Source organism: Beta vulgaris, chromosome 9 (assembly GCF_026745355.1).
Source record: "Beta vulgaris subsp. vulgaris cultivar EL10 chromosome 9, EL10.2, whole genome shotgun sequence".
NCBI classification, from domain to species: Eukaryota; Viridiplantae; Streptophyta; class Magnoliopsida; order Caryophyllales; family Amaranthaceae; genus Beta; species Beta vulgaris.
In genome coordinates, this window is record NC_079210.1 from 40220391 (window position 1) to 40236292 (window position 15902).

At 35.5% G+C, this 15902-nt stretch overlaps 1 long non-coding RNA gene across 1 annotated transcript; it reads right to left on the reverse strand.

Annotated features, from left to right (window-relative positions):
* Positions 1 to 6831: 6831 nt before the first annotated feature.
* Positions 6832 to 10241, reverse strand: LOC104883200 (uncharacterized). Its single transcript, XR_007270075.2, has 3 exons — positions 9676 to 10241; positions 7420 to 7502; positions 6832 to 7059 (listed from the first exon to the last, which is right to left on the reverse strand). It is a non-coding gene; the product is annotated as an uncharacterized LOC104883200 (long non-coding RNA).
* Positions 10242 to 15902: the final 5661 nt, after the last annotated feature.

The window sequence follows — 15902 nt, forward strand, 5'->3', positions numbered from 1 at the left end:
CTTTTAATCAGCAAAACAGGGGAAGACGAAAAGTCGAATCCTTGTTACAAGGGTCCGCAACCGCGAAGTGAGGCACCGCGCCCGCGGAATGGGTCCGCGCCCGCGGTGAGGTCGCGGAGAAGCTCACGGCACTTTTCTTCAATAATTCGTCGCACACACGTTGAAATTGCTCGCGACCGCGGAGGCTGCCCGTACAGCTTCTCATCATTTGCTTAATAAACTCACTTCCATTCTTTGTTTCCTTGCCACTTAAATGCAGACTTTGATGACTTATTCCACTTGCACACTTGAGTTTGTGACTTGGTAGTTTCTTCAATAGCAAATTGTTCCAATTGCACCCTTTCTCCAACATAAAAGAAATTAAAGAACCCAAATACCAATTATTGAGAAAGAGTTCAAAATCATACCAAAACATGCTCAAGTCCACACAAAAATAGTTAATTAGGTACTGAAAATGCCATATAACATGGCATATCAGTGAATTTGTAGCTATGTTAGTATATGTGGATGATATGTTAGTAACATGCACCAATATGCAATAAAACAATGATGTAAATCAAGCTCTTGACAAGGCTTTTACAATCAAAGATTTAGGTGCTCTTAATTACTTCTTGGGTATTCAAATCTCAAGAACTTCTAATGGTATTTTCTTATCTCAAAAGAAATACATTAGAGATATTATTGCAGATTGTGGAATGGAAAATGCTGATATTTCTCCAGCACCTTTACCCACTGGTCTAAAACTCTCCACTGATCTTAGTGAACTTCTGGATGAACCTGATGTCTATAGAAGACTAATTGGAAGATTATTGTACTTAGGATTGACTAGACCTGATTTTTCATATGTATCATATATATACAACATTTGAGTCAATTTTTACATCAGCCTCGCATACCACATCTTAGAGCAACTTTACATGTGGTCAAGTACTTACAAGCTACAATGGATTATGGGTTGTTTTATCCTTCTCAAAACAACTTACAAGTGACTGCCTATAGTGATGCAGATTGGAGTCCTTATCAGTTCACTAACAAATCACTTAATGCTTATGCAATGTTAATTGGTGATAGCCTAGTGTCATGGAAGACTAAAAAGCAACAAACAGTAAGCAAATCTTCAGCTGAAGCTGAATATAGGAGCATGTCTGATACTGCTAGTGAACTAGTCTGGATAAATGGACTACTTGAGAATCTCAAGGTTTCTATTCAACTGCCTATTACCATGTATTGTGACCATGCATCTGCAGAACATCTAGCTCAGAATCCTAAATTTCATGAGAAAACCAAACATCTCAACAGAGATATGCATTATGTTAGAGAACAAGTCGAAGAAGGATTTATTTCCACTGCTCATGTTAAAAGTGTTGATCAGTTAGCAGATTTACTCACAAAGTCCTTGGCTTCTACTCATCATCATTCTCTATGTTCCAAGCTTGGTCTTGTCTCCCAAGTCAAACTTGAAGGGGGATATAAGATTTATATTTATATTTTATGTTTAAATAATAAAGAGAGTTAGTTAAAGTAGTTGTACATCTCTTGTATATAAGCTACTATTTTCTCTCTTTTCTCTGTGACTTTGTAATAACAACTTACGGTCCGTTTGGTAGTCGTTAATAAATTACGGTTATGGGAATGGATTTTAAGTGTAATTTTATTAGGGAAACCCCCTTAAAATCTCTATGGGGAGACATTTTTTCTCCATAGGCAACCAATATGGTTTTTGTCTCCAAAAGGAAGCAATTTTCATTACCACTCATTACCACCTACAAGGTGGTATTGGATGAGAATGAAAATTCAAGAAGGAAAGTGGTCACTTTAGGATAAATTAGCATTACCATGGGAATGGACAATGATATTTTTCACAAATTTACACACAAATTCATTCCCATTACCACCATTTATGACCAACTACCAAACGGGCCGTTAATATTACAAAGTAATAAACATTTTCTTCTACTTCTCTCTCTAAACCTCCATTGTTGATTCTCAATGTTGAGATAATTTCAGCTTCCTCAGTGATCAATAGTTCCCAAATAGCAAGCAGTAGTATGAAGCACTCACAACCAACATTATATCATGTAATACCAAAACAATGATCTATCTAGGGTACAAATCTTCGTCCACACTCTTATGCCAAACTATAGACTTTGTAATAGATCGTTCACTTTGTCGGGCATCTTTGTCATATAAAGCAAGTATATCGAAGTCGTGGGGTGACATAGCTGGCACTGAAGGTAGTGGCAGAGCAATAGAGCCACTAAGCATGAGCATCACGGCAGCCATTGTGGGGCGGTGCACTGAATTTCCTTGCACACATAACAACCCAATTTGGATGCATCTCATCACTTCACTCCTTGAACAAGTGTTATACAATGTGGAGTCAACAAGACTGAAGGATTCTTCTGCATTCCATAGCTTCCATGCCTGAAAAGAAACAAAAAGGTATTGTAAACATTATGTAGAGGTTCTTTAAATAATTGGGTAGTTAGCTGTATAAATTCAATGCTTTGTGAAAAAATGACTTACATAAACTGGTAGGTCTTCCCTTTGTGGCAACTGGTAAAGTATTCTATTCTTTTGACCACTAACGAGCTCCAAAATAATGATACTGAAACTATACACGTCGGATTTTTCAGAGTACTCCCTTGTTAACATGTATTCTGACAATTTATGAAGATTAACTTCATATATATTCAGAGAAAATTATAAGAGAAATGATTGAGAGAAGAGAGAAGTAATGAATTGTATTTTGTATTTCTTACTGTACAAAGAGAGAGAAATATCTATTTATACAAAGGTTTGTTAGATAGTTAGTCAGGAGCAATAACTATGTTATAACAACCATAAGCTGATGTGGCTTATATAATTATCCACATCAGCATTACATTCTTTATTATTAAGCTCCAATACCCCCCCCCTCAAGTTGGAAGGGATAGTAGTAGACATTCCCAACTTGTGAAGTAGAACATTGAGCTGTTTAGAGGGAAGAGTTTTAGTAAAGATGTCAGCCAACTGTTGCTGAGTAGGAAGATAGCTGAGATGAATTAAACCTTCAAGAACTTTTTCTCTAGTGAAGTGACAATCAATCTCTATGTGTTTAGTCCTCTCATGGAAGACTGGATTCTTGGCTATGTGAAGAGCTGATTGGTTGTCACAATGGAGAGTAACGGGCTTCAGATTAGTAAGGCCTAGATCCTCTAACAACCTGACAACCCAGGTAACTTCTGAGGCAGCAGCTGCCATAGCTCTGTATTCAGCCTCAGAAGAAGACTTGGATACAATGCCTTGCTTCTTGGATTTCCAAGTAATGGGGGAACCACCAAGTAGAAGAATATAGTCAGTGATTGATTGCCTAGAATCTGGACAAGCTGCCCAGTCAGAATCAGAGAAAGCTTGGAGACATATGTTGTCACTGGCTTTAAGCATGATGCCTTCACTAGCTGTGCAAGAAACATATCTAAGTGTATGAAGCAATGCATCATGATGAGATGTTCTTGGAGACTGCATGAATTGGCTAAGATTCTGAACTGCATAGGCTAAATCAGGCCTAGTTGTTGTAAGAAAATTAAGCTTCCCTACTAATGATTTGTAAGTAGAAGGATCATCCAGTAGGTCTCCAAGGTCAGCATGTAACTTAAGATTGATGGGAAGAGGCCACAGTAGAAGCTTTCTTAGAAAGATCAAACTTGCAGCAAGAAAGAAGTTCCTTTGTAAACTTGCCTTGGCTTAACAAGATACCAGAATCTGTATAACCCACTTCTAGACCAAGGAAATAGTGCAACTGACCAAGATCCTTGATACTGAATTCATGATGCAAATGAACCTTAAGAGCCTCTATTTCAGCAAGATTAGTACCAGTTACAAGTATGTCATCAACATACACTGCTGCAATGCAGATATCTTCATGATGCTTCTTAATAAACAAACTATGGTCATAGTGAGATTTCACAAAGCCTTGAGCAAGAAGAGAGTGAGACAGCTTCTCATGCCATTGTCTAGAAGCCTGTTTAAGGCCATAGAGAGACTTAGTGAGTTTGCAAACAAGCTGATGAGGATTTGACATTCCTTCAAGCACTTTCATGTAAACTTCTTCTTTTAAATCTCCATGCAAGAAGGCATTATTCACATCTAGTTGAAATAATTGCCATTTCTTGCAAGCTGCCACAGCTATAATAGTTCTAACTGTGCTCATTTTAACCACTAGACTAAAGGTTTCTTCATAATCAATCCCATATTTTTGATTGAAACCTTTAGCAACTAAACGAGCTTTACACCTCTCTAATTCACCATTAGCTTTGAGCTTAACTTTGTAGACCCATTTAGAACCAATTGGTTTCTTACCCTTTGGAAGTGGAACCAGATCCCAAGTGTTGTTTTTCTGTAAAGCTAAGAGATCAGCAGACATAGCATCAATCCATAAAGGATCAGTAGAGGCTTCACAGTAATTAGAAGGTTCAGTTGAAGTACAGGCTTGAGAAATGAAAGCTTGATGTGCAGAAGGAAATGTATTATAGGAGACAAAGTTACATCAGTGAGGACAAGGTAGAGAAGAAGTGGAAAGACAATGATAGTCTTGTAGATAAGAAGGAGGATGGTGTTGTCTGGTAGACTTTCTAGGGAGAAGAGGAGGTGAAGGAGGTTCAAGTGTGGGGGAAGATGAGTAAGGAGCAGCAATAGGTGTATCAAGAGAAGGAGAAGGAGAGGAATCAAGTGAAGTGGTAGGAGGAGTAAAAGAGATGTCAGCAGGAGAAGTAGATGGAGAATCATGAGAAGGAAAAAATCCAGCTGGTGAAGAGAAATCAGGTGAGTCATGAAAGATTGGGGAAGAACTAGAAGGAAGATAAATGACATTTGTGTAGTTAGAGGTAGGTGTAGAGTATTTATGAAAAAGATGATATGGAAAGTGTCTTTCATGAAAGTAAACATCTCTTGTTACACTAACCTTGTTAGTGTCAATGTCAAGAACCTTATATCCCTTCTGCTGATCAGAATATCCAAGGAATACATAAGGTTTAGCTCTAGCATGAAGCTTAGATCTGTTGTGTTTAGAAGTAGAGACATAGCATAAACAACCAAAGGTTCGAAGATGGGAAAGATTAGCAGCTTTGCCATATAAACTGAAGTATGGAGTAGCATGATTAATTGCTTTGAGAGGCATCCTATTAATCAGATATGCAGCACACATGACATAATACCCCCAGAATCTATCAAGCACTCTAGACTGAATGTATAAAGCCCTGACAGTCTCCATAAGATGTTTGTGCTTACGTTCTACAACTCCATTTTGCTGGGGTGTATCACTACAACTTGTTTGAATGAGAATACCAAGATGATCATAAAGCAGTTTCATGTCACCTTCACACAATTCACCAGCATTATCTGATCTAATACATTGCACATTTGTATGGAACTGAATCTGAACCATTTGCAAAAAATTCTTCATGACAAAAACACAATTAGATTTATATTTCAAGAAATGTACCCATGTAAACCTGCTAAAATCATCCACTATGGTGAGGAATTTGTTACAACCCGAAGGTGTATTAACAGAGTGAGGACCCCAAACATCAAGGTGTAACAGTTCAAAAGGTTTAGTTGTTTTTATTGAGCTTCTAGGAAAAGGCACACGAGTTTACTTTGCCTTGGGACAAACTTGACAAATGATGTCATGACAAGACTTAAGATCACAAGAAATAGGAAGAAAATGTAACTTGTTAAAAGGCAAATGACCTAATCTAAGGTGCCACAGCTTAGCATCATTAACAGCAGCTAGACAAGTGTTATTTTATGTAAGAGAAACAGCAGCAGCTTTGGGAAAAATCTTGTGATCTTGAACATTATACAATCCAGCCTTGAGACGATTACCAAGATGAATTAACTTCTCGTTCTGAGAAATAAAGCATTTATCAGAAGTGAAATGTAATTCACAGTTCATATCTTGGCATAACTTGTGCACAGAAATGAGATTGAACTTGAATTGAGGCACATGTAACACATTATGAAGTATAATGTCATTAGTTAACATGACTGAACCAATGTGCTGTACTGGTATTTTACTTCCATCAGGAATAATAATGAAATTTTCAGAATCATGTATAATTTGATATTCAGAGAAATAAGTTAAGTCAGAGCAAATGTGGTATGTTGCACCACTGTCAAGTAACCATTTAGAGTCAGAGCAAGACAAAACATAGAATGTTACCTGCCATCATGGCTTGTGCTCCAGTGGTGGTTGATTGAGATTTAAGCATGTTGATAAGTTGATTGTATTGGTCCATAGAGAGGGAAAGACCTGGTGAACACAACAAGAATGTCAGCCTTTAGCGTCCGCGAAAATCAGACGCTAAAAACGCGGAATCGGTCGCTAAATATATTAGCGTCCGCTAACGGACGCTAAATGGCTGATGCAAAACCCTTGGTCGCTAATTCTCCAAATAGCGTCCGCTAAACGGACGCTAAAAATTTAGCGTCTGATATTTCGAAGTTAGCGACCGTTACCTACGCAGACGCTAATTACCGACTGTCCACGCTAATTAGCGACCGCCAGTCAGACGCTAATTAGCGACCGACCGCAAACAGACGCTAATTAGCGACCGCGTGGTCAGTCGCTAATTAGCGACCGATTACTTGGCAGTCGCTAATTAGCTTCTGACTGGGCAGTCGCTAATTAGAGTGGACAGTCGGTGAATTTTTAGTAGGCATTTGCTTTTTTTTCGCTTTTGGTTAACTCATATTAAATGTAATAGCTTTTCACTTTTAATTAATTGATATTAAATGTAATAAGATATGAAATGATGCAAATACCATACTTATTTTATTAAGGCAAACAAATTAATCAATTCAATTATTATTAATAATAAATGTAGATACAAGTGAAAAAATAATTCTAGAACTAAATTCTAGTATACTTAGAACAAAATCTAATACAAATCTCATATAATTACATGTACACTTTAAACTCAACAAAAATCTAGAACCAAAACGGACTTCAAATCTGGTATCTGGTATTTGGATCAAAACCAACTTCAAATCTGGAACTCAAATGCAAATCTCATAACCCTGCAAATCAACAAAAACAAAGAAATTAATTAATGAAATTAACCAGAAAAAAAATAATTATTAACAAGAATTATTAATATGAATTAGATGAATGACCTGTCTCATAAGATAATTGGCGACATGTCGCTTTCCATGAGCCAATTCTCATATTTGCTATAACTAGCTTAACAACCTTCCAATATGTAGCATCTACTTTATGGACTAAAACAGTTTAAAGTCTCCTCAGCCACTATTATTAAAGAAGTTCTAGTACTTGTCTGGTAGGCATAAAAATTTACAAGCTATGAAATAAATGGATTATGGCACTATGGTGGAACAATAAATTAATCTCTAACATCCAACATAAAGAGATTAACATACCCCAATACTATAATCATTCCTGTAACTTGGTAATCCTGCATGCACTCAAAGATGCTGCTAATGGCTCCTTGCTCCAGCAGTATCTGCAGCAGGAAGATACATTCCAGGTAAGAAAAAGCATAAGCTAAAATGTCTAGTACAGCATGACGTTACCTGCATGTATGGCATCTTGCTGACAACTAACAAGTAGTATTCATAACGAAGTATTTAGAAAAAGGTTCAAGTGTTCAAACACTAGTAATAGATTACAGTATTCTCTATGTCCCTTAGTTTCTTCACACAATAGGGTTTAACACAGATATAAGGCTAAAATATCTGTGAGATGAGGCATGAGATGTGACAGTTAAAATTCGTGTTTATATTGAATGTGGAAAAAAAAGTTGGGACATCCATATTAAGGAAGTGTGAAAACTATAAAGGGATGGAGGAACTGTAAAATTGCTGCTATAACCAAACTACAAAATTACAGCAGCGTTCGATAGAATTACAGATCAATGTAGAATGATGTTTCTAAAGTAACCAATAGTTTATGCTCAAAGAGGTTGATTAGATTTCTACTAGAATAATAGAAGACTAATGGAGAAAAAGAATTTTGTGTGTCATCATCTCATAATAGATAAAAGAACGGAATACCTTTATTCTCAATTCAGCTCTTCTACAAGGAAAGGAATAGCAATAATAATTTCAATCTGTCCACTATTAATAACAGGAAACAACAAAGGACTACCACATGCATTTGAAACAGAACAATGATGCTAATGAGACAAGCCTGAAACATAACAGGTTTGTTTACCCGCATTGCCATTTCCATTTCCATTTCCATTTCCGTGCAACTAGATGGAGCAGTATTTCTCAAGTGATGCACTTACCTCTGACATTATTAGGCCAACTGGAAATGTTGCAGCAGAAATCTGTCAAAGAATTAATATACATAGGAAGTAAAATAAATGGATATAAAAAACAATATTGAACAATGCATTATCTTTGAATCATATTCTGGAAAAGCTTTATACCTTAAAACAGTACTTAGAATCAAGTAAAATCCAACAACTAAAAAGATTTATACCTAAATCTCTTCAATATACATCTAACTTACAAATAATAAAGAACTTACAGCAACAAGACTAGCATGATAATTGGAGTGAATGATTAAGAAATTATAAAAGATGACTTATAAATTAAAGGCAAGGCAAGCAACAACTGTAAAGCAGCAAACACCAATTGGACATCAACAAATTGAGCAAGATTAGTTGAGCAACAAAGCCAATGTTGGGAGTGGAGCAATAGCAAGTGTAGGGCAGCAAAAACAAGTACAAAACGAGCTAAATCTCTTCAAAACAGGGGCAACAAATAGCAAGTGCATACGAGCAACACCACCACCATACTGCAGATATGCGTCAACAGACACTGCATTGGGTTTCAGAACAGGTCCCCTTCTACTGCACAACACCCTTCTACAGTTTTATGCAGGCCTCATTTCTTGCTCGTTTTTCAATTAACCTTCTCCTTAGAAACACCATTTTTCTTTTACCACGGTCCCCTGGAAGGCCAAATCTAAGCATAGTACTTAACTACTCTATTATATTAATTGATCAACATCATGGAGAGCAAGAAAATCATGCTTGTAGTCCTCCTCGTTGTTGCATCAGGTTTGTTTACCTTTTCTTATTGTTTTTGTCTAGTCCATTCACATTTTATATGCTTCATAAGTTCATGTATATACTGAAGTAACTCTTATATACTTCTATACTAATTTAATTTAATCTCAAACTACTGGCAGTGATATCTATCACAGCAGAAGACATGTTAAAAAAAACGAAAAACTGATTTCCAAATAAGACGAAAATTCATGCCCACAAAAAACGAAAAATCATGCCCAAAAACCAGATCTGGAAACAACATTCATAAAACAAGAAACAACTCAAAATCTCAGAAAAATCAAAAGATGAAAACCGAAAAACCAAAGACAAAAAAACCAAAATCGCGAAATTGAAAAATTGAAAAACCAAATCGAAAATATAAACACACAAAATCAAAATCTCATAAACCCGAAAACTCAAAAAAAATAAAGAAAAATCGAAAAACAACAAAAATTAAAAAATCTTAGGGAATTCAGATCTAGGAAAAACCGAAAAAACAAGAACAAGAAAACGCAAAACGAAATTAAAAAGACAAAGAAAATCGAGAAAATAAACTACATAATCAACAATCAAAACTAAAAAAATAAATTTATTAGTTAAATCTGAGTAGAAATACCTGATTTCGTGAGATCTACAAGAAAGGAGAGCACCAAAATGTGAGATGAGAGTGAGGAAGAGAGAGAAACGGGAGATGAGAGTGAGGAAGAGAGAGGCGTGTGTTAGGGTTGATAATTTGGTCGACTGGAGGTTTTTTTTTTTTTATTTATACCTCTTATTTAGCGTCCGTCTAACGGACGGTATTTTAACTAAACGGACGCTACTTAGCGTCCGTTTTTTTAAACGGACGCTAAATCTCAAAAAGCGGACGCTAATTTGCATCTGTCTTTAATCGGACGCTAATTTTAAATTTACCGTCCGCTTGTATCGTCGGACGCTAAATGCAGACGCTAAAAAGGCGGATTCTTGTTGTGGAATCATCAACATCCATAGCAACAGTTTCTTTATGAGTAGATATAACATCAACTCGTTTATCTTTGAACCCTTTGAAATTGGTTGGATAGCCATGGATTTTGAAACACCTATCAACACTATGACCTGGAACCTCACAGTGAGTACAATAGTACTTAGAACCAGGTTTTTCAACCTTAGTGCCTCCAGAACCTTTGAAAGGTTTCTTGAAATTGTTGATGGTGGTCTTTACATTGTTTCCAATTGATCTATGTTCAGAATATCTTCGTTTGTCTTCTATAAAAGCCATGGACTCAGGTTGTGAAGAAGTGGCAGATGAAATTTCCTTGTGTTTTTCCTCCTGAGCAAACATCCTAAAGGCTTCAGTAACCTTAGGTAATTTCTGCATCATGAGCATATTGCCTCGAATTGTTGCAAACTGATCTGTGAACTTCATCATGAACTGAATGATCATTTTTTCCTTGATGCCTTTCAAGAAGTCTCTTAGTTAAGTTGCAAGAACATTTATTACAGGTACAATAAGGCAGGGGATTAGCCTAATCACTTGCATCCCAGACAGTCTTGATACTAGTAAAGAACTCAGACACAGATTGAGTTCCTTCTTGATGTATGTCAGCTTATTTCTGCTCTAACGCATAAATCTGAGCCAGAGATGTGTAACCAAAACGCTCTTCAAGATCCAACCATATAATCCTAGTAGTTCTCATAAACGCAACACTACTAGCTATGTTTTCATCAAGATTAAACAAAATCCAGGAGCCAACTAGATCATTGCATCTTGACCATGCTTTATATTCAGCAGATATCTCATCAATAGGAGGTTTGTGACCTCCATCTACAAAACCAACCTTATTCTTGGCTGATAGAGTGAGTAACATTGCTCTTTTCCAACTAGTATATCCTTCACCATTAGACTTCAAGGAAACTAATTGAGCAGAATTTGAATCAGAAGGATGAATATAGTATGGATTATTTGGATCCTGATTTAAAGGTAGAGTGGATGTTGTGTTGTGCTTGAAGAAGTAGTCATTATGAATAGATTGATGAACAATTGAAGAAAAGATGATGAAATCTGAGAAACAAATGAGAATGAATCTGATATTGAGAGTTTCAGAAAATGTAAGATTACTTGAAATTGGCCAGAAATTTTAGAAAGATTTCAACAATTACTACAAAAAAAACAAGATTAAAGAAGAAATTCTGTAATATTCAAAGAATCTAATATATGTGAATCAAATGAGAAACACACCTTGAACGAAGAATTTGAGCTGAAATTCTTCTGATCACCTTCGAATTTGCAGAAAAAGAATTTCAGAATCAGTGCGGAAGATTCAGTGAAAATATGTCCTAGAATTCGATCATAGCTCTGATACCATGACAATTTATGAAGATTAACTTCATATATTCAGAGAAAATTATAAGAGAAATGATTGAGAGAAGAGAGAAGTAATGAATTGTATTTTGTATTTCTTACTGTACAAAGAGAGAGAGATATCTATTTATACAAAGGTTTGTTAGATAGTTAGTTAGGAGCAATAATTATCTTATAACAACGATAAGCTGATGTGGCTTATATAATTATCCACATCAGCATTACATTCTTTATTATTAAGCTCCAATATATTCTGGTGTCATGTATCCACTGCATACACAAGAGAATATTATTTTTATTTTTCATTGTTCACGTAAATCATATAAAATTGCATAAAGAACTTCAAAACACGGTGAATTCGAAAATTCACAGTTTCCACCTAATAATAGGAGGGTTAATACTTACTGTGTTCCAACAATATGACTCGTATTTGCGAGCTTTTGCTCTTTTCCAAAGAGTCAGCTACTTTTGGGTTCATCTCTCCATCTAGTAAAATATTGCTCGGTTTAAGATCACGATGTATTATAGTAAGTCGGAAATCCTCATGAATATACTGAAGCCCTCTTGCAATCCCCATTATAATTTTGTATCGTGTGTCCCATCCGAGCACACCACTCTTTCTTGGATCTGAATGTATAGCAAGCATATACATAGTGTTAGCTGAACGGAGAAGAATCATCAGCGACTGAGTTTGATTGATAAATGGGCGAGTTTAAAGAGTTGAGAATGCTCCTGCTCGAAGTATATACTACCTCCGTTTCAAATTAATTGTTACACTTTGACATTTTACACTATTCACAAGTTGCACTTTGACCCTCGTTTGTGATTTATACTTGAATAAAAACATAGTCATGTGGGATCTTGTTAGATTCCTATTAGTATGTATTTTATTAATAAGTACTTTTTATAATTTTTACAAATACAAAACTAAAGATATATGTCCTCAAAGTTTTGCATTGGCATGCGTGAAAAGTGTAAGTGTAACAATTAATTTGAACAGAGGTAGTATACATGTTCTGTATGACTATCTAGTATTACTTAGGTATATGCTCCCTCCATTTGGATAGTTGTTCAACTGTTTTTGAAAACAATTTCCGATTCACACCTTAAACACAAATATATTTGATTATTACGTATTAGAATTATTTTGATGTTTGTAGTCAAGTAAATATTATTTCATTGTCAAATAAAAGAAAATACGGTCACAATGTATAAATATCGCCTTCCAAAAAAAAAGGGACAATTTATTACCATATCCCAAATCATATGTAAAGACTAAAAGCATTATGATATTTTTCGCTTAATCATAAATTGTGATATCTGATCAGACATAGACAACTATTACTTTCATAATGAATTAAATACAACAAACTATTTTTACATGCATATTAAGAAAGAGGTTTTTAAGGGTGTGTATGAGAAAATTAATCAAATAATTTTAATACAAGCAAGAATGAGATTATAGAATACTTGTCTTAAAATTATTTTGATCAATTTGCTCGTTTACAAGCTTAAATATCTTCCTTTGAATGCGTATAAAATAGTTTGTTACATTTGATTCATTACGGAAGAGGTACATCATCTGGAGGAAGAAATTTTAAGGGATAACATGCTATAAAAATAATATTGGTGTTAATGTCCAACTATACTCACAACTTAGAAGTTTGCAATTTGAAACCCATTGACGTTAGCAAAACATACTTTATCTGAAGGTCAACTTTCTTAATTTGACTTGGCATGAGTATGATGAAATACAATAGAAAAAGCAAATAAAAAGTGTTTGACTTTTCTGATTCAGTAACATTGATAGTAACGATGGTTTTTTATAGGTACACTACCGGGTCCAGGCTGGGTACCTATAAAGTAGACCCGACCCATATATAAACCTAATAATTAGCCCAACCCTGAAAGTCCCAATTGTAAAGGGCATATCATTTTTTGAGGGAAAAGGGCATATCATTTGAGCTATGCTCATTTAGTAATAATGGAATCGTTTGAACATACCAAGAAATATGTGAACATTTTTTAACATTTGTTCTTTTTTTTGGTGTAAAGATTTTTTAGCATTTGTAACTTCTAAACAGTTACCTTACTTAAGGTAAAGTTGTCAAAATAACACTCTAACGTCCCTAACACATCAGTATAACGTCAAATTTAGCAAAGAAGTACCAAATGAGAAGCGATCAAGACTTTTGTTGGTTAAGAACTCATAAACAAGCAGCTTCTCATTTCCTTCACTGCAGAATCCACGAAGCTTGACCAGATTTTTATGTTGTAGCTTGGCCAGGAGCCGGGCCTCAGTCATGAACTCCTTTGCACCTTGCCCCGAGTTGCCAGCGAGCCGCTTAATCGCTACATCATGTCCATTTTTCAGTTTTCTCTGCAACATTGATAGTATAGAGTAGAGAGGAGTGTAAATAAAATATGGAGAAAGTTTTGCGTCAAACTTGCTCGATTAATCTCAATGTAACTAATGCCTTAAATAGGCTTATAATAAATAGCAGGGAACTAACCTAAAAGTTAGGCACACAACTAAATAGTGGAGAACATGACCCATATCATATACTCCATAAGACCATAATTGCTAGCCACTAATCATATTTTTTATTCATTTTAATTATAAAATAAATAACCCACTAACGTACTACTAACCACTAATCCTAACGGTGGGAAAACCATTTGACTACTTTTGGAGTATAATCCAACAAACATTTAAAAGATTATGTATAGTCACAATATAGAAGGTGAATGAGAATAACAAGTGCTGAATTACCTTATAAACAACACCAAAACCTCCTTCACCAAGCATGTTTTTGTTTGAGAAGTCTTTGGTTGCTGCCCTCAAAGTAGCATAATCGTATTGTACAAATCCTAAGTCTCCAAGATTGTCTGTTTTTCGTAAAAGAAAACACATCAAATAAGAACGGGTGTTAATTAGTAGCAAATCTCCCCCCGATTTCTTGAATCTATTGGTGTTTGCATGGCTTCTTCTAAAACTCTTTGTACCATAAATCATGTAGGAAAAATTGATTGGAATAATCCTAACTATGGCTGTACCGCCACGAATATTCCCAAGTATGGATTATTTGTGTATAATCCCAACTATGGATTATTCGTGTATATATAATCCCAACTATTGGAAAGGTCCGCCATAAACACCACCAAGACCTGAAGGGAACCTGTTTAACAGGTACATCGTGACCTATTTTATTTTCTTACAGTTAATTGGCTAACATCACACCATCCCCAGCCACCACCCCCAGAACCATCATTCCTCATCACTGGAAAGGGCTACAAGCTTAGTCATGCAGGACTATTTTGGGACCACTTAAATTATCAATAATTCAGACTTTAGAGCAAGATGAGTTTATACATGTGACTTTTAATGCCCAGTTTTTTTTAAAACAATATTTGGGTATATGTACCATCTTTTGCCGGGAAACAAACAGACTATTTCTTTGCAATATTGTGTTGTATTTCATACTATCATATATGTGGCAATTAACCCATCTCTTTGTTTCAACACTTTCGAATGGAAAATTGAAAAGTTTCATGAACTGATCAACTATATTTTTGAATACTTCAAATTGTAATCAAACTATGAGTTGTTTATTATACGATGCATTATTATTTGAATGAGGGGCTGAATTAATGTGGCAAGAGGGATCATCGAATTACCATTATTTTGCGGTCCTTGTGGAGCTGAGGAGCGGGAGGACACAGTTACCGATGTATCCTTGGGCGTCTTAGAGCGCAGGCAAAGCAATAAACCAACAGCCACCAATATGAATCCTGCCGATGCTCCGACGGCTATTGCAGCAATAATGAGTGCGCTCAATCTAATGACTTTAGGTGGTGCTCTTGGAGTTTCCCCTTTTAGCAACAAATGAAAATTATGATGTTGTAAGGTATTTTATGAGAATATATATCATAGCAAAAATTGCGAGTAACCACCTTCATTTTGGACCAACCAATTTCAAAATACCCACCTTAGTTACTTTTATTTAAACTAGCTTTATATGCACGCAACGCGTGCAATAACGTGTGATAACATATGAAAAATTAATTGGGTAGAAAAAACTGTCTTTACATTTTGTTTTCTCAAAAAACTGATGTTCAGTTTAAATGTCCTACTTTCCCTCCTTTTTTCATTCAAATGAAACAGTTAGTTATCCCCTATTATTTTTTCTTTTATTCCTTTTTCTATTTTTTGGTGTCCCCCATGTGTTGCCTTATATAATAGAGATACCCACGTTTTCTTTCCTGAACGTTTTCATGTATGGTATACCCATCTTTTAACAGATTTATCTAACAGCGTTAATTAAATATGGGGCCTAAATTCTTTTGTGGAGTATCTGTATGTTTTATACTAATCAAGAACTAACTCACCTGGCACACTTGTGTTGGACGGTGAAGGCGCTGGAGGATCTGGGCGTATGTCCTGGTAAAATTGACTAGTCGTATCATATCTCAATTGGCAGCTCCGATAGTAGATTGCCACA